This window comes from Falco punctatus (assembly GCF_963210335.1).
Source record: "Falco punctatus genome assembly, chromosome: 9".
NCBI classification, from domain to species: domain Eukaryota; kingdom Metazoa; phylum Chordata; class Aves; order Falconiformes; family Falconidae; genus Falco; species Falco punctatus.
In genome coordinates, this window is record NC_137589.1 from 9,407,425 (window position 1) to 9,432,327 (window position 24,903).

General features: G+C 38.0%; 1 long non-coding RNA gene across 1 annotated transcript in view; it reads left to right on the forward strand.

The window, feature by feature from the left end:
- The window catches only part of LOC308070017, a 460,567-nt gene that overhangs the window by 314,178 nt on the left and 121,486 nt on the right, over positions 1-24,903 (forward strand). The window lies entirely within an intron of this gene.

Sequence of the window (24,903 nt, forward strand, 5' to 3'; positions counted from 1 at the left end):
TAGGAGAAGAGTAAATTGAAACTTCTGTGAATAAGATTATCCAAATCTGGCTGCATCTCAGGGGTCTATAACATGAATATTTTTTTAATAATAATAATCCTTACTATTCATCTATGACTATATTTATGTATTATGTATATCATGCACATGGAATATCTGAAAAAATCTCAAAACACAGCGGCTTCTAAACTCCAGTTTTTAAACCGTTGAAATGTTTAAAAATTAACTCTAAGATTTACCTGAAAATTAAAGTTGATCTTGATCTAGATTTCTGACACATACTCCAGTTTTCCAAGTCCCATGAAGAACTGGAATTTGTAACCTCTCTGATAAACTTGCGTCATTATTGCTGAGAGCCTTGAAGTTTTTTGTTTCAAATCAAGCTGATAGCTGGTGAAAGTAGTATTTTATGGGCAGAAAAGTTCCTCTTTTCATTCCCTTTAAGTTCTTTCTTAATTATTACATATTTCAGTAGGTGCTTAGCCTGACCTTTTACCAAAATAAATACAAATATTTACTTGTGGGCTCAGCATTTTGCTTGACAGAAAACGACGTATTTGTGTCATGTCAGTTCTGGCAAGGAAGCCAGATTAGACATTCCCACCTCTCTCTGCCCCCAGACATTCATTTCAGTGCTGCAGTTCATTGCCTCTTCAATTGCATTGGTACAACAGCTTTTGAGAATAAGCTGCAAACCAGTCAGCTGCAAGGTTCCTGGTTTTAGAAAAACAACTAAGCAAAAACCCCAACCCTCTACAAAAATAAAGAGAGCCTGACCTTAAATAAAGATCATTTCAACCCTGCAATGCAACCGTACAAACAGCAATGTTGGTAGAACAGAGGAGGCAGTGACCAGTGTTGCTGGGCTCATTAGCTGAAGATGGGAAGATCACAAAGGGCATTTTCCTGAACTTTTTGGGGGGGTTTCTCCTCCAAGTTTTGTGCATTGTCAAAATCTGAGACTTTGCATGTTGACTAGGAAGGAAATTTAAACTTCATGCCAATAAAATTGTGAATTTTATGTAAACACAATGGATGGATAGTGTTTCTTAGGAAAAAAAATGGCATTCTAAAATGGTTATGTCAGATGTGAGCCTAAAGCCATGTGCTATTAGGTGAGATATAAGCCCTTCCGAAGAAAATAGGAAAAATATTAAATAATTAAAACCATAACGATATATTTTTTGAAATGGACTTTACAGACATCCTTGCAGAAAATCCAGGCAGCATTCCTCAATGCTTAGGAAAAATGAAATGCAAGGATTTTTTGTTGTTGTTTTTGTGTTTGATCTCATCTGAATTTGCAGCATTGCTGGTATTTAAAAGTGGGTGCACTCTTATTTTATGTGGCTGTTCATTGAGTTCTGACTAAAGTTAATCCAGTTGGCATGGCAGTGTTTGTTCAACCTGAGTTTCTGCCTTTGGTAGAAGGCAGAGCTTACCTCAATGAAGGTTTACAAATAGAAGATTTATTTATAAACTCTGTAAACAAAGAATGACTAGATCACTTTAGCTGGTGAGTTTTATGTAAACTTTTGTTTGGATTTTTTTACTCAGGTCATGGGACCAAGCCAGCTGAGGCCAATGTAAAAGCAGCATGATGAGAGGCATAGAACAAATACGTGTGTTCCACTTCTGGCTTAGCTGCATCCATGCTTTGTGATCTCAGGTAAGCCACTTTTATCTCCTCCATGTCTTAGTAGCAGTAACAATTCTCCTTATCTCACAGGACAATTTTTGGTAAATAGAAAGGTGGTGAGAATATGATTGCATACATAGAATTATCTCTGATAATGACTTAGTAGTGCGATTTTTTGCTGCTGACCATGTCATAATTAATTGTAAAAATGCTGTATTTCACTTCCACTTTGCGGGTTATTGCCTGTCCTGTTTTTTTCAAGTGTCTCTCTGTCTCTAGGGATACTTTCAAGAATAGAAAAAGTAGTCACTTTCCCAGAGCAACAGACTGCCTACCTGGTCTTTGTCATGAAGATAGGGAGCAGTACCTATCGCAGACAGCTGATCTGCTCCCGTTCCTACTTGAGAAGCCAAGATAAGTGTGGAAGCAGCTGTTGGGCAGGGAAGTATCCCTGTGCCCTGGCTCATGCCTCCCTTCTCCCTTGCAGCTGCAGAGCTGACCTACCCATTCCTCTGTTTCACTCCTTCTCTGCATGAGAGCCAGCTCTGGTCTAGCTGCTCCCTCACCCTGCTTACCCAGCAGCCCAGAGCATGGGACGAGAAAGGGGAAGGGAGGGAAGTGACTTCTTGAACAAAACTAGGAGTCATCATTTAAAAGGGAAAGGCTGAGGGCTGGCCTCAGGAGGTGCTGGGGAGTTCTCCAGGACCTAGTGTTTTGGTCAAACTTCACTGAACCTTCTTTGTAGTACACAAAGGCTCTCATCTGACTGTAAGAACTATTGGATAACCAGAACTGTTTTTTTCCTAAACATAGATTACAACCTCGTCAGCAGAGAGTTTCTCTGTTGAACTTAATTTGTGGTTTGATACTTACTTTAAAGTTGTGTCCAAACAATTCCATTTCTTTACTGAGAGCTAACAGAAACATAGTGTACAATTAATTCTTTTGGAGACAACAGGAAAAGTTCATTGTTGCAACCTTTTAAATTTTGGTTATAGATTTGTAATTCAAAGAGAACTTTTTGATATTTTTTTTTAAATTACTATTGTTTTATTCATCTCTATCTTATCTAAATGGCCAGTTAAAAGGCATCCTAGCTATTGTAGTTTGTGTCCAAAAGCTGTTATCATTTAACAGCTGCTTTTGTTGTTTTTATAGCCATATGCCACTTAAAGCTTATTAGATCTCCTTAAATGACCTTATTGTGCACTCTTATGAAATCCTGTTTTAAAGAGATTTGGGTGCTTACAGCTGGAAATGGGCTCAAACTCAGATTTTCAGAACTGCCTGATAGTCTGAATTGCACCAAAATCAGTGGCTGTCAGACTGCTGGTAAATCCCTCTAGAATCCTATCTATCCTTTTAGAAACCTCAGTGACCTTGAGGAGAACTCACAGAGCCCTCATGTTATCCCAGTGAAAGTGAGAACTCCCACAGGGCTGCTTGCAGTATGATGCTGGTGAAGTGGAAATGCCAGGAAAACCGAACCTCACAGCTGATTGACAGATCAGGTGGAACAGAAAAGTGTTCAAATAGCACCCGAATCTGAGAAAAATAATGGATGTGGATATGAAGGTTGTTAGCTATGTTTCTTTTTTGTTTCATTTGCCCACTGGTTCTGCCTCAGCTCAGGCCTTAATAATAGTGGCATCCTCTGAGTAGCTCTCAAGAGAAGACCAGATATGGTGCGTCTTGGTGTAGTCTGTGCTGTGGCAAGCAGGAAGACTCACAATGGTGTGCTCTGAAACTGAAAAGCTGTATAGGAATGTTACTTATGCTGTGTATTTCCCATACTTGCAATCTTTCTCTTTTTGGAATGAGAAACGGAGCCTATTTCAAAAAGAAAAATTGTACACTCAAAGATGCTTTGAGTACAATGACAATTAAGGAGTTAATTTAATTTAAAGCAAGAGGGTCAGGATGGAGCGGGGAGACAGTAGCTCATGGCTAGAAGGTTGATCACAAGTTAAACTAGCAAACTCTATAAAAGTACCTCTCTGGTTGTTAAAAGTGAGTCTCTTGTGCAGCAGAATGAAACACCTTGTAACCAAAAAGCAAGCCTGTTATGTAGCTTGAGTTAAAAAATTCTGTTTATGTTGTAACAACTTGTGTTCCTTTTGATTATAACCTGAAAGCTCTAAACTTGAGGATCAGAGTCGTAGGGGGAAACTCTCTTGCTGACAGGCTTTTGCTTCCTTAGGGTTGCTTTAAGCTACTTTGGCAAACTTTAGCTCACTCGTGTTGTTTTGCTTTGCTGCAGCTTTACACAGCAAGTTATTCCCTCCCCAGCCTTATGTTTCCCCCTGGTTTTCTTTTTGTTTTTGGACATTTCCTTCACTTTCAAGCTTGCTGCTGTGGTATTTCATTATTGAAAAATAGTTTTCTCCTACCCTTCTTATGGCACTAATTTATGGTTTTGCTATGTACTTTGGGCAAATTTGAAAAGCGTAAGATGTTGAGGTCCAGATTGAAAAATGGATTTACATGCCTCAGTTCCACCTGGGCTGCAGTTTAGGAGTCTAGGACCAAGAGCAATTTGCATATGAACTATGATTTACGGCTTAAGTACCTGTTAATCCATAGGCAACTAGTTTTCTTGCCTATAAAACTACTTCAGTATGTGTTCATGGTGCTATGCAGTGCTGTGCAGAACCCCAAGTCTTTACGTAGTAACAGTACAAAATCTTGCAAATATATAAGTGAGTTCAGAAGCAATCTGTCTGCATTAGCATGGTCCTGAAATGAGTTAATGCACAGCCATGTGTTCAAAGCTATGAGTTTAGCTGTCATGTCTTCATTGAATAGAATATTGGGAGTGGCAAGGAAGGACTGGTATGGAAGTGAAAGATGCCTGGTTACTATGAATTGTTTCCTAATGCTGCCTCCTCTTTCTCGACTTTCACTTAAGTGAGCTGGTGGCCAAATTAGTATACCCTTTTATATCTGACTGGGCTTGTGCTGTGCAGAGTCCATCAGCAGAACACTTTCTATGGTAGTTCACTTCTGCTTGGCCAGGCATTGACATGTGCCCCCCCTCTCTGAAACAAGGGAGTTCTGATTCCTGGCATAATTATGAAGTAAGAATGGACCTTTGTGTTATCTCTAAGCTTCAATCAAATACCAGAGGACAAAGCCGCTCAGAAGCAGGCATCTGTCCTACTGCTGTAGTTAAGATACAGTTGATTGCCTACTAACCATTATTGGACTTCAACAACAGAGACAGTGCATGAGTCTTCTAGGGGATATAATGGAAGAGAGATTGAAACAGGAATGGTGAGTTGCAGCTAATCAGAGCAATTCATTGAAACAGCAGACAAAAATCTCGTTTTCATTATTTTTAATTATGATCAATTACCAGGAACCAATACAGAAAATATTGAGAGGAAAACTTGCAGTTTTCAAGTCAGGTTTATTTTACTAACCGAGGTTAGTAAATTATTTAACGTGAGTTAAACACAAGCCTTTCAAAGGACTATGAGTCAACCTTTTCTGTAGCATTGTCATCATCATCTTTCAATAGCCGATAAAAAAAAAATTCCAAATCCATAATATGAATTTCCTTGAAGTATATTGTAATAGTTCCTGAAAACATAGATGTCTATCAATGATGTATGGAGATTGGGAAGATGACAAATAAACCCCAGCCACAATTAATCTATATAGTTCTGTGTTGTCTTTAGCAAGTTATAGAGATTTTTATGAGCCTGAAATCTAAGCTTTCTTAAGGTGTAAGGTGCCTGTGATCCAGAAAAAGAAAGAATTGAGAAAAATAAGTTCATAGTAATTGGCTCATATTTTGTATGGAGTATCCAAAACAGTCTCAGTTTTTCCTGGCTTTGATGGCTGAACAAGTACAAGAAAAATCGGAATTGTTTGGCTGATATGTTTTAAATGCTGTCCTAAAGCACCCAGCCACTGTTTCCAAACAGAGAGTGAGTTGGGGAGGAAGATGAACAAAAAATGTAGAAACAGAAAATATTTAGAACATGGTTAAAATAGAGATTGTGAACTAAAGCTCTCTTTAAAAATTATTATTCCACAATGATGGAGAAGATGAGTGGACAGTATTTTTTGCATAGGTGTAGTGATGGAGGAGTGGACACTATCTTTTGCATAGGTGTAGGTGGAGGTATGATCAACTGAGTAAAGTAATAGGTTTAATGCATTAAAAGATGTCATGCAGTTTGCCTTGTCTGCTAAGAATAAGCACGGATGATTCTGCTGCAAAGTAAAAAGGAGGGGAATATAAAGTGTTATTAAAGATTATTTTAGTCTGTGTTTGTCAGTTACAACAATCTCTGCATGCAAAAAGTGTGTTGGTCTTTTTTGCTCGTTTAGATATTGAGGGTTTTTTAATGTTTCATTGAAGTAAACCATCTGGACTTTTGGGTGCTATTCAGCCTGCAGAGATTTTTGCACATGTACTGTATTATAGCTGGTATTAATTTTCAGAACGGAAATTTATAGGCTTTGTATGGGATGCTTGTAAACCTGTACCACATCTGCAGGTGTGGTCATTATATCTATTAGCTCAATTTTGTTTTCCAGTTTCTCTTGGGATGAGTGATCCGCAAATTGCAATAACATACAATGCTGCATTGAAAGTAATGGTTTCTGTATTGTAGTGATTCCCATTTTCTAGTCCCCGAGCTCTGATTCCTCTGCAAGAAAAATCTTTCACAAGTATAAGCATCAGTTCACTGACAAACTTAAGAACATGCTTAATTTTAAACATGTGAATAGTTCCCCGGATATGTCATAAAAAGGATACCAATAGTAGAACTTCACATTTCATACACTATTTAGCACATACAGTTGAAGGATACAGGTGTACTGAAAGTCAGGGTTTTTTCCAAAACATCATTTCTAGTTCACAGTGTTATTAAAAGCAGCGGTGTAAGAATGAAAGCATGTACACAGTGGAAATAGGGTTAGCATTAAAGTTTATAGCATTTATAAGGAAACAAGGACCAGAAGGGCATTTTAAAGCACTGTTTCACTCTATTGTACATTACTCTTTCAGCGCTTTATATTGATCAGAGTTAAATGTAAAGATAGGTAATGCAGTAGCTGGAAAAATAGTTGTGGCAGCAAAAAAGACAGTTTCACTGTGATATCTGCATTTTACTCTAACTGCATCCAATGCTATGAGTTATAAACGCTCTAGAATCAAGTAATTTACAAGCCATAACTGTTACATCAGAGACTGAACTGAAATTATTCTGTCTACGTCAGACTCTGAAATACAACAATGAAAGGAAGTTGGCAAAATCAAATGTGCACTTAAAAAAAATCAAGGCAAGATAGATTCCCTAACTTTAGATTATTTTTTAAAAAAAGAAGCCCTAAATACTTTGGAAAGTTTTTTTAAGTAGTAGTAGTAGCAGTATTAGAATAAAAATACAACCATCAGTTATCCGAACCTTGTTGAACTACATAGTTCCTTCTTATGATGCTATTTCTGCCACTGGGAGAAATTTTTAGATGACTGGCCAGATCTTTATTAGGTAGAAAAGTCGCGTTCAGTAGAACTCCACTGACTTGGTTCTGAAGTTCTTCTTCCCCTTCTGGTTGTTAGCAGTGTCTATTTTTGGTAGGTCTTAGCTCAGTCGTAAAAAGGAAATATTCATCTCAGCAGTCCTACAGAGAACCGTGCTTTCTACCAAAGTAAAAGTAATGTAAATATACAGACTTGAAAAGTTCCTCTCCTGTGTTCTTTTTTCCCATTATGAACAGGGAAGCTAAATTTCTTTTCTAAGTGAAGCTAATTTTTTTTCTAGCTCATCTCACAAATATTTTTTTATCAGATCTGAATATAACCAACAAGTACATTCCACTGAATCTTAGATATCTCAGAACTTTGAACTTTACACCAAATAGGATGTGATCATAAAAAATTCATAGCATAATTTTCACTCCTACATTTTACAACTGAGATTTGCAGAGATGATGGCACTTTGTTCTGGGAGAGGAAAGCTTATATATGTCTAAAAGGCTATGAGATCATGAATGGAGACAGTAATATATGCACATGAAAACCAGTAATATATAAATATTCCTGATGAAAACTATTCTGAACATGAGGAGTTTTAATGAATTCCTTAAGGGTTGGTCAACCTAGTCGGTTTATTTGTAGTCAAACACTAGAATAGATCACGCTACCAGGACATCTGCTGAATAAACAGCCATCTGCTTAAAAGCTGATGGCACAATATAGAACACAATGTTTATAATCTCTACAATTTCAGCATAACTAGTTTCTCATTTCTATAAAAATTTAATTAGAGCAAACGTGTTGTCATTGCAAAGTCAAATTTCCACCCTTCTGCTCTCACAGCACTCCTGATGGAGAAGGAACCAGAGCAGGTGTTGCCCCTGACACCTGGGCCTGTAGGTCCAAGATCAGAGCAGATGATGGAGAAGGGTTGGGAAGAATGGTGCTCCTCCTGCTCTGGCCCATGGTCCTGCAACCAGCCTAAGTTGTGCTGGATGGATATTTGAGGGGGAAAATGAACTAAAGCTCACATGCAATATTTCACTTGACTAGGTGGCAGCTTCTCCTCTTTCTTCAGCAAACAGTCATGAAAGATGAATAAACAAATACTCAGCGATTAAGTCCACTATCAGGAAATTGGTCTGTGCTAAGATGGCTTTCCCCTGATTAACTTGACTTCACATTCAAAGGGAATTTAGATGATATCAGGCAAAGATGCATTTCAAGTTCCTGATACTAATCACTGTAGTCTGGACCAAATCACATTTAATAGTAAAGTGAAGGGTGGGTTATTAATGAGATTTGTCTTTTTAAAACTTTTTTTTTTTCCTGTTTGGAATGGCAATCTATCTGTGATGTTAAGGGAAAAAATTCTTTTAGGTCTCAAACTGATGCAGTATGTAGACTCGATTTTAATGTGATGCTAAAACTGTTCCACTTGAAAAATGAATTACTTTTATTTTATGCTTGCAGTAATGGGCTAAAGTGGAAGAGCTCTAGGGGGTTTCACTGGGAACAGTTCATCCAAATATTGTCATAATTCAGATGACATATTTTAAGCATTGTGAGTGGACTGTTGGGTAACACCTGCCTTTATTTTCTCTGATGGGAGCCAATGTAATTCAGCCTTATCACAAAAAGCCCTTTTCCTCTTCCACCTTCAACCTGTTACCTTACTACCTTTGTGAAAATACAAATTGGCTTAGATTTTGTGCTGTTCCTGAATTGTGTTTGTCCAAGGTGGATTGTGTGTGTCTCCATAGGTGGTATTTATACATTTTGGTCCTACCTTTCTATTTTTTACACCTATATTGTGTGTTAGATGGATGACAGGCCTGTTCCATATTAAAACATATAAATGTCTCCCTTGAGAATGATATTAAGGATAGGTGTTGCCAAAGCACAGATTACTCTTCCAGAGCCTTTCCGGTATATCCTGGCCTTGCTTTCAGGGAGAACATAGGTGGAAATGGTAGGTCTCTAGATAGCTGGGGCATTCCTTATGTTCAGAGAATTCCTCTCTGCATCTGTAAGGCGCATGACCCAAAAGGTTCTTGATATTTTCACATCTTTGATAGTTGGTTTCACTTAATTCAGTAGACAAATTCCAAGGCTTAAGTAGACAGAGACTTGGGTGTCAGGCTCCATGAACGAAATTTTGTTAAGGCAGTGTGGACAACAGGTAAACTTTAACCCAGTGTCGTGTCGATGCTTTTGTACTAGACATAACATTGTTTCAAAACTCTCTTCAGTAAGTTTCAGTCCACTTCATAATTAATATACCTAATTAGTTTTGATCAGTAGGCTGCATGAGAGGTCATTCCAGAGAATTTAGGGTGACTTGGAAGAGAGATTTTGATAGTCACAAAATTTAAGTTTTGTGGTAAGATCGTACATTCTTCTGCTATCAATGTAGCTGTTCTTGGATACCTTTTTTTCTTAATTAAGAGGGGTTTCATATTCAAAACAAATGATGTAGTATTTTTTCTAAACCTTCTCATGTAAAAGGTCTGGTTTTATATTTATATATATATTTCTTCAAATTTTCTTTTCTGTGCATGCAATCCTTTAAATTAAAATAACAGATAGGTTTCTACTCCAATTGTAAAATCAGTTCAATGTTTGAGCATGTACTCATCTTAAAGGTGTACATAATCCTACTGAACACAAGCACACTGAGGAAATGCCAAATGTGCTTTTGTGATTTCAACAGAAATTGTGTTTTAAAATTAGGGTGGAATAATTTCTAGCTGTGGTTGTGAACATTGAACATCATGTTTTCCTCACTTAAAAAAAAAAAAAAAAAAAAAGAATATCAGTGCCATTTAAAATTCTTTTTCGGTGATATTTTTCACATCATTGTTTTGCACTGTAACAGTGACTGCAGTATCTTTCTGGAGAGCTGTATTTTGTTTCTCCCCACTTGCAAACCATTTTGTGTGCCTCGGACCATTTTTTTAACCTTGCACAGTCCACATGTTCCAAATTTCAGAATTCCAAAATTCCATGAGGGATCCCAGGCTTTTAAATAAGGGCCAGTGTGAGTGAGGTTAAAGGATGTCTAATATGGAGCTCAATCCTCAAATGCTAGCCAAGCAGCTGGCATTTAGGCTGACATTGATCAAAACACACTACTCCCTGATTCTGTGAAGTCTGCCAAGATAAAAATATTTCTTCCAATCTGGCTCTGCTATTAAGGCGGTTCTCCACATATTTTAATGTTAGGGTTAAGCCAGATCTCTTTCATGTTACATTCAAGCATGTTTTAGCCAGAGAAAACAGGCTTTCTAAAGCCATCAGAATAATGGGGTGATTTTAAAATCTCCCCTGGGTTTAATAAAAGGTGGTACTTTTGGTGAAATTTCTCTGATAGGCCTTTCTGTTAATGCTTATCTAGATAATGCATCTTCCAAATGTTCTGACCAAAGTGTTTGTGATATTAAGAAGACTTTGTCATGTAGCTCCACAGATGTTTTTTCTGCACCTTTTTTATTATGGGTTTGGGTTAGAATTTCACAGCTATGTTGAAGGGTATTTTGTATTCTCTATGCATCTAGCTATAGTCATATTGAATTGCCCAGGGGGATAGGGGGAGAATAGACTTTTAACAGACAAGCTTGTTGAAATAAACACAGTGGTTACTGCTGAATGCCAGCTGAGTTATCACAGTACAAGTACTTCTTACCCTCTTTAATATGGTGTCTCATGAACAACCTGGGTTTTGAATGCCTGATGGTCGATGCAATATAGAACAAGTTACCATCAAAAGAAGCAGTGTATGACAGTGCTCCAGGTGTAGGTGAAATGTGTATTTTGAACTGATTTGCATCTTTGGGAAGCAGAGAGGGAAAATATTTTCTGGTGCTGTAGCTCCACTGATTTTTGGTGGCAATTTAAAAATTGCAAATGTCTTAGACCCTGGCCTTCTAATCGAAAGCTAGCTGCTAAAGCAGACTTACTTCAGGTACACTGAAAAACTGGAATTTGGCTTGTTTCTTCCAATTTCTAGTTCACCTGTCAACAGACAGGAGGAACCTTATTTATTTATTTAGTGGTTTATTTATTTATTTATTTAAATGTAGCCTGGTATTTAGGCTCCCATGTGAAACTTTGATTGGCAGAATTAAAAGACAGGGGAAAAGCAAGGTAGCTAAACTTTTTTATAAGCATATAGGTTGTTCTAGTGAAAGATTTACATCAGTATCTCAGTGGACAGTTCTACAGGCTCTTTCATATTAATATTGATTTACTTTAAATTGTAGTTAAATACTTCTTTTGATATGTGTAACATTTTTTTAAAGAAACATTTAAAATTATGGGTTTTCCTTCCAAGATCTTTCCAGTGGCCAAATACATGTGACCCTTAAAGGAGATGCCTGAATTAATACACAAATTGCTAGTTTGGTTTTATTTATTCAGGAAGCTTTGTGAGTAGAGTTGAAGTTAACTACTGCATCTTACTTGTCACAGGGCAATACAGTAGGGCCTGACTTTCCGGAGACTAGAAAGCAAATAGCCGTAATTACTCCTGTCTTAATATACAATACACAGCCCAACACTCTGCAGTTGTGCATAGCTAGTTAGCCACCCAGCCAGTTCATGTATCTGGCATGCAAATATACAGTCCTTTGTATCTTTTGCTCTTGTCCTGCCTAGAATTTTCCGGCTTGCAAGTAACTTGTTGAGCTGGGTACCAGGTATGTGACGTTCTTCAAACCATGCTTGCTCCTGCTCGCTTAAAGTTCTAGTTTTCATTCCTCTGACAAAATCTGGTATTTCTAGGCCAATATAAGGCCCTGACAGCATTTTCATAACTTCCCAGTTCTCACTTATACTTGTTTACCGTCTAGTAGGCGTAAGCCAAGAATCAGGATCAGTTGGTGTGTTGGTTGTATCATATGACTGTGTTCTGCTGTATTGGCTCACTTAGGGGCTTGGAAACACTTGCAGAGTATCGACTGCATTTCAGTAGAGTGTGTCAAAAAGATCTACCTTCTCTCTCATTTGCAATACATGAACTGTTACTTTTCCCATTTTTGTAGTGCAAAACGAGCTTAAGAAATTATTTCAAGAGGAAAGGAGCACATATTAGAAAAGCATTGGAAAAATAGTGTGTGTGTGTGTATGTGCATAAGCTCCCTGCCAACAGGAGTTAACAGTAGCGGTTCCAACAAGCAATGGTATTTCATCCAAAGCTATTTTTTTCAAGGTTTATTACTATATTTGACTTTTGATGATGCCTTCTGTGGCTGGTCAGCTCTAGGATTTACCAACAATGTATGTTGTACTAAAAACCTATCACCTACTATGTCAAAGTCCTTTTATTCTTGCTGCAGTGATTTGCTTTGTATGTTTACAACAGCTTTAGAGACATAGTATTCAGAAACATAGTTAAGACCTGAACTCAGCAATTCTTACAAAAGGACTAGAACACTTCTGTTGGTAGACCTAGACCCAGGTACAGCCTTTTGCAGCAGAGCTGGGAAGGCTTTGAAAAAGCCTGGCTTGAATCAAACTCTTAGAAGTTTTGAAGAGCTCTTCATTTTCCATCTGTTTCAACTTGTCAGCAGATCACAGGTTCGTTCATTTCCGAGCTGCTTGCTGGGCATCCACGGAGGACATGGCAGCAATCAGTCATCCCTCTAATTCTGTTCACTGTCCTTCCAATTCATTCTCTACACTGGATGCTACCATCTATGCGGTGGTGTAGTTAGAGGCTATCCAACAAACAGCTCCACTGCCTTCACTTTATGCTACATGTTCATAAAGACTTAGAAAATATATCAGATGGCATTTGGCCATCTAAGGACAGATTTAGTCACTTTATAGAGAAAGCCAGAATTATTTGTGGGTGTATGCAGAGAAAATCTTGTATGTCCTTTGTAGTTTATAGTTAAGTGAAGGGAATTCTGTCACCATACGGCTATCTTTCTTCCCGTGTATAGATATTGAACAAATTCTCATTTCAAGCTTTGGGCATCTTACCACAAACTTAAATTCTATGATGAAATATGTTACTGCTCAGTGTGTGATTGTTCAATTTGTTCTTGCAAACATCCACAGCAATAAAATGTCTTCCATGGTGAATATTTGAATAGTGGTGTTTTCCCTACAGGAAAAAACAAACAACCCCAAAAAAATAACGAAAACATGGGATCACCAAGCTGAAATTACTTTTAAGTCTTGCTTTTCTCATAAATAAAGAAAAAATTGGAGAAAAACCAGGGAGAGCAGCACCCATAATAATTGGACTGTGTGTTAGGTTTTGCAACAGAAGTGTTGCTATTTCACTGTGTTCTGTAAGTGGCTCTTCCAAAGAGCTGGCTTACAACTGCGTCTGTTCCTCCATCCCCTGTTGTCAAAATGATAACACAAAATACAGCTGAATGACCTGATTTCTTAGGACAAGCTGACCTGTTTCATTGTTCAATCTTTAGCCATAAGCTTCAAGTGCCAGTTCTCTGGGGATCTTTTTGGAAATATGTAGAAACCATATCTATAGATGCAGTCAATGTAGAGAAAAGAAACATCACTGAATTCTAGTGTTATTAATTTAGTCCTAAAAAATAAAAAGATTCTGAACCTTGTAATGTTCTTTGCTGTATTCAGCATGGGAGGAAATCTTTACAGTTATGAAAAAAACTAAACTGGGACAGATCTTCTGCAGATATAGATTGCCTACTAGCTTATCATTTTGGCTCTGTGATGCTTATAGCTAAAAAATAATAGGGGGAAAAAGCCAGACACAAACACGTTAACATGACATGACCTGGAAGCTCAAAGTAAAGATAAAGTAATTTGAAAAAGTCTGTGATTCAAGAAAAAAAAAAAAAACAAAACACACACACACACACCCTCACACACCCACTCCCATCCACACCCACCCACACCCACACCCACCCACACCCCCACCCCCACACCCTCACCCACACCCACCCCCACCCCCCCAGACTCACACCCCCACCCACCCCCCCACCCCACACACACACCCAAAAAACCAAAACCACACACACACACACAAAAGACAGTTAAATCAGTAACTTTCATTCACTCTGTGGGAGACTAGGCACTGAACTTTGACTGAACTTTGAAAAGATGAATTTTATATAGGGAAATTTTGCATTTTGTCCTTGATTCTAGGGCACTGAAAAGACACCAGAGAAATCATCATGAAAGTTTGAATGTGTTTTTCTGTTGAATACCCTAAGATTTTTCATTTCTTCTGTCTTTGGATAGTCTAGGTTCTGCTGTATATTCCTTGTCCTGTCACCTTTAGCATGGTAATGATGTCTGGAGGTGTTCTAGATGAACATGTATGAAAATACTTCCACTATATCACGAAACATCTTTCTAATCAGCGTGAACGCTGTTTGCTTTGCTGTTAACAGTAAATACTATATTACCTGTTAGCTGCTTGGGATAATTGCAGAGATCAACAACAACAACAAAAAGTTGTAAATAACTTTAATAACTTTATTTTCAAAATTCTGACCAAGATTGAAAAATCTAAAGTATTATTAATGCGGCCCCTTATTTCCATACATATATAGAAAACATTCAGGAGTTCTTGAAACAAAAATATGGAAATTTTGAATGTGATAACAGAAAATGTTTTGCTAAAGCTGGTTTTACACTAAAATGTGGCTTTTACAAAAAGATGCCCTCTAGGAGCCTAATAGTATAAAACCTTGATTCGTGATTATGTTTTCTACCAAGAATACATAGATTATAATAGTCTGTAAGGGTTTTGCATGACAGGATATGGGAAGCATAAGTAACATTTAAAACCAGCAAATAATATTTTGGTTTCATGTTCTTTCTCTATTCAGAGTCTTGTTAAATCTGTTATCTTGCAGAACTCTGCTTATTCCTTCTAAGAGACATCTCTGATTTTATCATTTCTGATTTTTGTTTAAATTAATTTAGATTTTGTTGTTAGAGATGAAAATGGTGACAATATTGTACTGTATAATCAAATTAAATCGTTGCTGTAAGTCATAAACACACATAAAAATATTTTGCTTCACTGTAGATCCACAATAAGCTACAAAGTTGAATGTCAAGCAAGTCCCTTTGAGTCAATTACCTTTATTAACGTTTCAATCTTTGCTAGCGTTGGTATGCTCAGTCTGTTTTGTGCATTTAGATTTATGGGCTGCAAAACCATTCCTCACACATACAGCTAGGTTAACTCATTTGGAAGGAGAAAAATCCTTCAACTTTTTGGTCTTGAAAACTGCAGTATCACCTCCCACCCAAAGCACTGAAACGCAAAATAGCAGAGCTAAGCATATTGTTTAAATTTCTTTGATGGCATAATCATATCATTTCTGGAGTCTGTTTGCCTCAGCCTGTGTCTCAGATTTGGGCCCAGGTGCTAACTCATGCCTTCTGAACGCTGTCATGTAGAGAGTACACTGACAGTTAATACTGCCTCTTTATTCAATGATATTTTTATTATAACTATGTCTGTATGGGTTCACTTCCTTAGCAGAGCGAATGCTTTAACTTGTAGAACAGCAAAACCTGGAAACAACACAGGACTCATCTTCAGTATCTCTACATAGAAATTTTAGAAAACCAGGTAGTTTTTTTTCTACAGAAAGCAGGCGCAACCCTAGCAGAATGGTGTTCATGGATATCTTCTGCAAAAAATATTTCGTATTGATCAGTTGGTTCTAATTTTGGACTTTTGCTATTCCTGTTGAGGCCAATACATGCTAGTTGCCTCTGAGTGTGAGAGATAGTGCTGTTCCGCCATGCTGAGGTCACAGACAGCATCACTCTAAGCTGGAAAATAACACCATGGGCTTGTTCAACTTTCTAGCAAGGTACCTGAGTCAAAGTTTGAACTGTCCTGTTTATGGTCCTTGGCTGTCCTTGCAGCTGCACTGACTACCTGCTAGCAGTGCAGTTACTGTGGTGTAGCATGTCACCAAATGTGAACTCTACAGATCACGTTCTCTCGTGTCCAGGAAATGATCAAGTGTCACCCCCTGCAATACTGCATGGCTCCTTCAAAAGACTAATTCCCCTCTTACATCTGTGTTTTACATGTTTTTCAGTTGGATGGACAATGCAAGAGCTTGCAATGGATGTAGATTTATAACTTGCAAAGTTGCATCCTGCCAATTCTTAAGTGCCTCATTGATTTTATTTATTTTTTGGGTGGGTGAAAATTTGAAAATTGAAGAAAGCGTGTGAAATGTGGGGCATAAGTATTTTTTTCTTACAATCTGGTCAGCAGACCTTAATCATTCCTAGCCTGAGTGAAGCTATAAAAATAAAAAACAACTGATGCCATCCTCTTAACAGCTTTCAGCATAATACCTACCTGCAACTGGCACTATTTCCATTCCTCTAAGGCAACTTTAAATATCAATACAATAATGATTTCTGTCCTCCATAGAACAACAAGAAATGAACTCAGAGTGGGTTGATGAAGTCTGGAAATAGAGAGGAGTGCAGAACATGAAGCAGTGGGAGGGAGGCAGGGGGCAGAGAGATGCAAGATTTCAGTGCAGCTCCTGAGCTCTCACTGAACTCAGCCTGCACAAACAACCCACGTGCTTAGATCTGAAAGCTCTGCCATGTTAAGCATAGCTGAAAGTGGGTGGGAGATATGTATGAAAAACAGAAGTAATTTTTTGTGATAAAGCAGATTGCTAAATGCCTTTCTCAATCAGTTCTGAATTTGTAGTGCAGCATATTGGTATTAACACAAGTTTTGAAGAAGCGAAGTACAGATCCTGACCCCATAAGGTTTCCACCGTGTTTTTTTGCAAAATTAAGAATGCTAGCCCCAGTGAAAAAGCTTTACTATATATGAATGAAACAAAAATAATATGTTATCAGGAAAGCAGGTATCTTACTTTCAACATGACTGTTTTGTGGTGTGTGTGTAAATATCAAATTTTACTGTGTCTCAGAATTAAGGTGGTATAATTCACAATATCTTGAGGTTTTCTTTGTTCCCCAGAGCACACTCCCAAAATATGAAAGTCTTTAGTCTGCTATAAAGCTAAATGCCTAGAATTTTTATTTTCTATTTGTTTTTAATATTTGTAATAAATACTTAATATTTAATACTAATATATTAATACTTTAATACTTTACATCTTTGTTTAAGCTTTTTTTTTCCAGTGGAAGTCTGGATTCGCCTATGCATTCCCAAGGTGTTAATCCAGGATTTTTTTAAATACTACCACGTTACTAAATTCAGCAAGTGACTGGGTTTCCTGGCTAGGAGTTATGTCAGTCAACTTGAAATGCTCATTAGTAAATGAATGCAAATTCATTCACTGTCAGGTGATGTTTTTTGTCAGATTAACTTGTGCATCTCCACAACTGCAGTGATTCATGATAGTTCCATCTCTTACACTTTATTCTTTGATTTTGTTATTAGTGCATCTCATGGTTCTGTAATGTGTTAAGATATCAGTCCCTTCATATCTGAGTTCTGTAGTTTGATAAGCAAGGAAGGGAATTTTGAATTCTGTGCATTGTCAAGAAGATAATCTTGTAAGCACTGAACTGACTGTGATCTGTGTTTTAAAACAGTACTTGACCACAAAAGAGAGCACTTTAATCCCGCTTGGCATGTAAGCACGCACTCAGCTTTACACTTCCCAAGCAAAAAGTACTTACTCAGACTGAAGGTCACAAGTACTTCCATTCATTTAGGCTCCTATGGAAAAACTTTCAGCATGCACCAAATTTTAATAAAGTTTTATGAAATTCTTAATGAAATCACAATGACAGAAACAATAATAACATGACTGTAGAATACTATTTTCCAAATTGATTTAGCATAGATTTTTTTGTTTCTTCCTATATACTTCTTTAACTTGCTTCTGAGTGCCATGGTTTATTTTTCCCTTTATGTCATGGTTTAACCCCAGCTGGCAACTAAGTACCACGCAGCCGCTTGCTCACTCCCACCGCCCCCCAGAGGGTTGGGAGGAGAGTCATGAAAAAGGTAAAACTTGCGAGTTAAGAACAATTTAATAATTGAAATAAAATAATAATATAATAATAATAATAATAATAATAACCAAGAACTGTAATGAAAAGGAGAGAAAAAGAGAGGAATAAAACCCAAAGGAAAAAAACCACGTAAGTCATGCACAACACAATTGCTGACCACCCATGGACCGATGCCCAGCCAGGCCCCCAGCAGCAACTGGCAGCCCCTGGCCAACTCCCCCCAGTTTCTATACTGAGCTTGATGGTCTGTGGTATGGAATATCCCTTTGGCTAGTGTGGGTTAGTTGTCTTGGCCTTTGCTGCCTCCCAGCTTCTTGTGCACCTCTTTGGCAGAGCATGGGGAACTGAAAGCCCTTGACTTAGAGTAAGTGCTACTTAGCAACAACTGAAACACCCCTGTGTTATCAACATTATTCTCATACTAAATTCAAAACACAGCCCTGCACCAGCTACTAAGAAGAAAATTAATTCTATCCAATTCAAGACCAGGGCGGTTTATCATTTACCTAAACAAATATTTCATATAAGCAGTAAATTTTTAATCTATTTTATCATACTTCTAGAATATATTGAAAACGTAATGGAACTGAGATCCACTTTGAGTGGCCTGCTATCCAGCGAACGAATTAGGTATTACATATCCTTTAAGTAGGTATGAGTGGACATAGGTCATTCAGTATTAATGATCTACATTTTAAAGGCAACTTGTAACATTTTAAAGCATCCTACTTATGTTGAGGTATAAAATTACTCTTTTCTGTATACCTGCTTGACCTCAGCATATCATGTGATTTCATTTTCTCTTACATAATTGTCCATGAATTTAATAATTACTGAATTGTTATATGAGATTCTGTACTTTTAAAATTTTCATGTCCCCTGTCTCTTTTGTATGCTGAAGTGGGAGTGAGAACAAAGGTGTGAGGGTGGTAATGTAACAGCGTTAACCAAGGTGGTGAATTATTGTATCTGTTAGGGATGGTCACAATTTCACACACTCAAACATTCAAGACATGACACACTATGTCAAAGAGCCACAAGATTTTTAAGATTCTTGATGGGTGTTTTTGGAAGCTTTGTGTAGTAGTTACTACAAGTTTACTACTCAGTACTGAATGTATCTGAATAAATTAATTCCATGTGTAGAAAAGCTTTATTTGGTTTCTTAATCGGTGAGGTAGCCATCAGAAAATCTATACCAATAATGTAGGTTTAAATTGCATCAGACTACCATATATTGTAAGGCATTTTCAGCAGAGGAATCAGGGTTATATTCTGTCATTCTTATATATTTAGTATTATGAAAGTAATCTCATAACTCAGATTTGATCATTCCCTCTTTGCTTGTCTGATGCTTCCCACTATGTCCTCATTCCCCTTTCAGCACTCAGCTGTTTCTCCTCTACCCCCACTTTTCAGCACTGGTCTCTGTGTGTTCAATTTTCTCCCATTTTCCTCTCTTATTCCAGCCCATGACCTCCTCCTGACCCACCCCCAACACAAGCATGGGACCCAGGCAGTTGGTCACGTGGAGGGAAAGAAGCCCTGGGCTGAGCATTGTGGCAGCCCACAAGCTGCTGCCCATCAGCCAGCGCTGCCTGCCCCCGCCTGAGCGGGTTGATCAGGTCCCCTTCAGTTCAAACTACCAATGCACAGCGCAGCCGGCCCATGCTGACAGGCTGCAAGCCAGATGTTGCAGCTGTTTTAGACTTCCTGTGTCATGACAATATGTTCAGGAGCTTTAGACGCTCTGCTAGCAGGAAACTTTTGTGGAAGATGCATTTTCAGCTCAGAAGACTTGCATATGCCTCATAGGATACCCATTGTCTACAACCCATACGAAGTCAGTGAAATTCTGTTTGCATCATGAGAAATCCATAAGTGAGTTAAAGTCTTAACACAGATCTCCTGGGCTTCTGCTTTTGTGCTTCCTTCTCCTGCCTTCCTACCAAAAGGATTTTCTGGTAATATTTTAATAATTCCCACACTGGTCATTTCAAGGAAACATAAGAGTAAAGTGGAAACAATCATTTGCAGAATTAAAAACCTTTTTAACCCCTAGAATACTTTTTACAGAATGTTAGCTCTAAACATAAGAGAACAATTTAATTTGGGTAGATAATGTTTCCACATAAGGAAGCAAGATAAATCTCTAAGAAATATAAACCACGTTCTTGACTCATTTCTAACATTTTCTTCATCCTTTTCTTCTTGATGAGCTGACTGCAGCATGTTGTATACATTTGCAGACTACGTTCAATTTGTCAAACACTTCATTATCAAATGGTTATTTTTAAGTAGAAAACAATGCAGCTTTCATTGTTGTTCCAGAAGAAATAAACATGCCAAAATACTTAAGCGCTGTTAGAATGGAAGAATGGCCTGAACGTGGTTTTAAATGCAGATAGATTTAGACTGCATGCAGTGAGTACGAAGGCCTGCACAATACATTTCCTTCGTACCACCTAGCTTTGAACAAATATAACAACTCTTCTGATGGAATTGGCTAAAGGGCTGAACCGTCACTGCAAGTCACATCACAGTGACCTATACGTAGTTCAGAATATTAAGTTGCAGCGTTTGGCTTCAGAGCCCAGCATGGATAGTTGGTGGTGGGTTTTGTTTGTTTTTTTTTTTTTTTTTCTTTTTTCCTCTCCACTTTACAATGATTCAAACAGAAGAGGTGAATATCCAGAGGTTTTTTTTCAGAGGTTGATATTAACATATTGTGTTTCTGTCCCTGTGTTAACCTGTTCTATACCCAGGCTATAAATATTTAGGGACTTGACAATTAAATATGAGTCCATTTGGTTTTCCTTCACAGAACTCTATGTTTCAGTTGTTTTCATAGGGAATACCTGTTCTCCTACTTGGACAGCCTCTGTAATAATAAAGTTAAAAATGGCATTAAAACCAATATGTCATTCATTATCTTCCTGTTTTGAATCTACTTTAGCAGTGCACAGAACCACTGCAAGATTACCTTTAGTGTGTCTCTGCAGTACTTGCCCAGTGGCTGAGAGATAAGAGAAAATTTACTGTATTGTGGTTAAACACCCCATGATTGTTACTGTTGTTTTAACCTAGATTGTTTCACTATCTGCAGCTTCATAAGTACAATCACTGTGGCTGGCTTCTTTCATGGAGAAGTATAGAAGAACAAGTGTAAGGTGCCTGCGTTTCCGACAAAACTTTCTGCAGAAATACAGCTTCAGTCCCTCAGGGATCCGTACTGGGACCGTACTATTCAGTATTTTCATCAATGACATAGACAGCAGGATTAAGTGCACCTTCAGCATGTTTCCAGGTGACACCAAACTGAGTGGTGTAGTTGACATGAGGGATGGTATTCCATCCACAGGGAACTGGGCAAGCTCAAGAAGTGGGCCCATGTAAACCTCATGAGGTTCAAGAAGGCCATGTGCAAGGTCCTGCACCCAGTTTGGGGCAACCTCCATTATCAGGCCAGGCTGGGGGATGAAGGGGTTGAAAGCAGCCCTGCAAAAAAGGACTTGGGGGTGCTGGTGGATGAAAATTTGCACATGAGTTGACAATGTGCACTCACAGCCCAGAAGTCCAATCATATCCTGGGCTGCATCAAACTCGGTGTGGCCAGCAGGTCCAAGGAGGTAATTCTGCCCCTCTGCTCTGGTGAGACCCCACCTGCAGTACAACTTGTGCCAGGGGAGGATTAGATTGGATATTAGAAAAACATTTTTCATGAAAAGAGTGCTCAAGCATTGGAACAGGCTGCTTTGGGGAGGTGGTGGGATCACTATCCCTGGAGGTATTTAAAATACGCGTAGATGTGGCACTTAGGGACATGGTTTAGCAGTGGGCTTGGCAGTTGGATTTGATCTTAAAGATCTTTTCCAACCTAAACAATTCTATGATTCTATGTCCCTGCTCATTGCAGGGGGGTTAGACTAGATGACCTTTAAAGATCCCTTCCAACCCAAAGTATTCTATGATATAGTCAAATTCCTAGAATAACAGAAACCTCAGCTGGGCATCCTTTTCTAGCCAGTGAGTCAGAGAGTCAGGATGATGCATATCCACCTTCTTCTTTCCGATGTTACATTTCTGTTATTGAAACATATCAGTGTTGGGGATCTTCTGAGATGAAAATCCTAGGCACAGCCAGTCATTTAATTTTGTGAGTTACATCAGGGATGAATGTAGTCTTAAATGGAGTCAGTAGGCTACAAAGACAGACAAACAATCCCCAGAGGCAATGTGAGAACTACCATGCTCTAAGCTCACTATATTGACGGTATTAGCGTATTGCTACCAATTGAGCTTATTATTTCATTTTTTAATAGCAGAATCCATTTAACTGGCACAGGAACCAGTGGACTCGGACATGAGATAAGCAAACAGCAACCTAAGAACATGGCGAGCTCTTTGGAGCAAGGACTATGTTATCATTACTGGATTTCCTTACTCCCTAGTAAGACTGAGTCTTGATCCCAAACTGCTGCCATAAGAACTTTGTATTGGGAAGGGGGACCACAAAAACATACTGTTTTGGAATTTAATAGCTGTATTCAAGGCAAATTTGAAGCTGTCTGTTCAGCCTTTTTGATTTCACACTCTATAAGGTTCTGAGCTGCCAGTAGGAGAAAGCATTGCCTGGGAACACTGTACCCAAACACAGCACCTGGCCTCATAATCTTCAGGAAGAGGAGGATGGGAAAGACTTGAATTCTGTGGGAAAACACTTTGTTGGAAAATTTCTCATTTTATTGTCATCCCCTTCAAGATTCCTTAACACAGAATGTAAAAGGTGCTAGGAACAAGAGTTTCTTCTGTGACATTTTTACCTAGATTTTGCTGAGCCTGTTATTTGCAGAGAACATTTGTGGTTCCATGTTTGGATTTTAAATTCACCTTTCCCCAAAACTGAAGTCTCACATCTTGGTTCAGGCCTGTTGCTCTTGAAAAGTTAGATTCTGCTTTGGGCTCAAAGGCCATTTTTGATATTTGGAAATACAGATGCGGTAATAACTTGATAGAGTAAGAAATAGTCTTATTGAACATTGTCTAGTTCTAGCAAGCCATACTCCAGCTGATCTAACGTTAGACCAGCTGTTAATAATTTTACAAGCAGAGCGTGAAATAGCAGCTTGGTACCTGACTAAAGGGGAGCTACAATGCTGCACGAGAACATTTAAATGTGCTACCCTTAGTGAGCAGAAATTAATGCTATTTCAAGGAGCGTCAGTGAAGAGTCTTTGATATTGTGATTGGGATACTTGCTATTACATCCATAGTGACAGCTCCAATTGACAGGATTAAAAAGGCAAAATTAAAAAAGGAATTATTTCATGCCCTCAAGTGCAGATAAGAACAGTTACATCTCTGCTATGTGTCTTGGCTTGACAGTGGATATTTTTTTCTTATGGCTTTTCATACCCTGCACAATTCTTAAATTCTCTGTGTCACTTCACTTAGTCTCCTCTCTTATATTCTCTGCTTTCCTGCCACATCTTTTTACTCTCCTTACCCTCCCCCTGCCCAAACCTCTATTCTGTCTAAACGTCTTTTTTTTGTGACTTTTGTATTTTATAGTCTGGAATTATTTTCTGCCCTCATTATTTCTTTCTGCAGTGGCTTTTCTAATTCTTGTCCCATATTTTAAGGTGTTCATCTATGAGATTATTGTGAGAGATGGTGACAAAAATCCCATCCCTAACCCCCCAAAAAAAACAACACAGGAAAATCACGATATGTTTGAACATACGGAGAGACTTATCACAGGCTAGAAAAACATTCATTCTTCCACTGTACGAATGGTACATGTTGTAGCTAACCTGCATGGGTTTTGGCGTCTTAATGTGAGATTTTTTTGAATAAGTGTGGAATATGAGATTAAGAATAAGAAATACCTATTTTATAAACAAATAGATTATTTTATATTCCTTACTATTTATATTTGTAGTGAAATCAGTAAATGTGCATAATTTTTACATTTCTTTATTTTTATAGTGTAAAAACCACAAGAAACTGGAAAATCAGGGCATGACTTCATAGCCTGTAATATGTAATTACCTTTGCAGCTCAGTTTTTAGCTGAATTTTTGTAAAATTTGCAGATTGAAATTGGTGCTGTCTCAAGCAGTGACACTAATGATTTTTTTCAGGTGATCCAAAACCTTATCCAAGTTTTATGCCATTAAATAAGCAGCATAGTGCACATTTTAAAATACTACTCTTGCCTGTATTTTTGGCATGCAAGCATCAGGTAAAATGATTTGCATGACAAAATTCCAGAATAAAAATACACCTGGAACACATATATAATTTGTGAAATGTTCCCCAACCAGTGAAAATCTGGTGTAGTATGAAGTTCTCAGTTCTTGCTATTTTTTGCTTAGTAAAGGTAGGGATTCTTTCAGACTACGTTACAAAACAAAGATGATTTCTGCCTAATCTGTAGATGGAATAATACTTCTTTTTTTTCTGCATGCAGTGGTTATTTACCCTTGCTATGACCGCTTTCAGTTGCTATTGGAATTTTGTCCAACAGGTGAGGTCCAACAATATCCCACTTCTGTATTCACAAATACAGAAAAGGTGAAATATGTAAAAGGAAGACAGCCTTGGCATTGTGTGACCTGAAGCGTCAAGAACTAGTGATGAAACTAGTCACAAAATAATTACATCTTGACTTAACAGAATGTAGAATATCCTGTTTAAAGTTTGACACGTTTTCTAACCAAGTATGTGTTTATATGGAAAATAATAATTTGCCTGTGAAAAAATTACAGGCAGGAAAACATCAT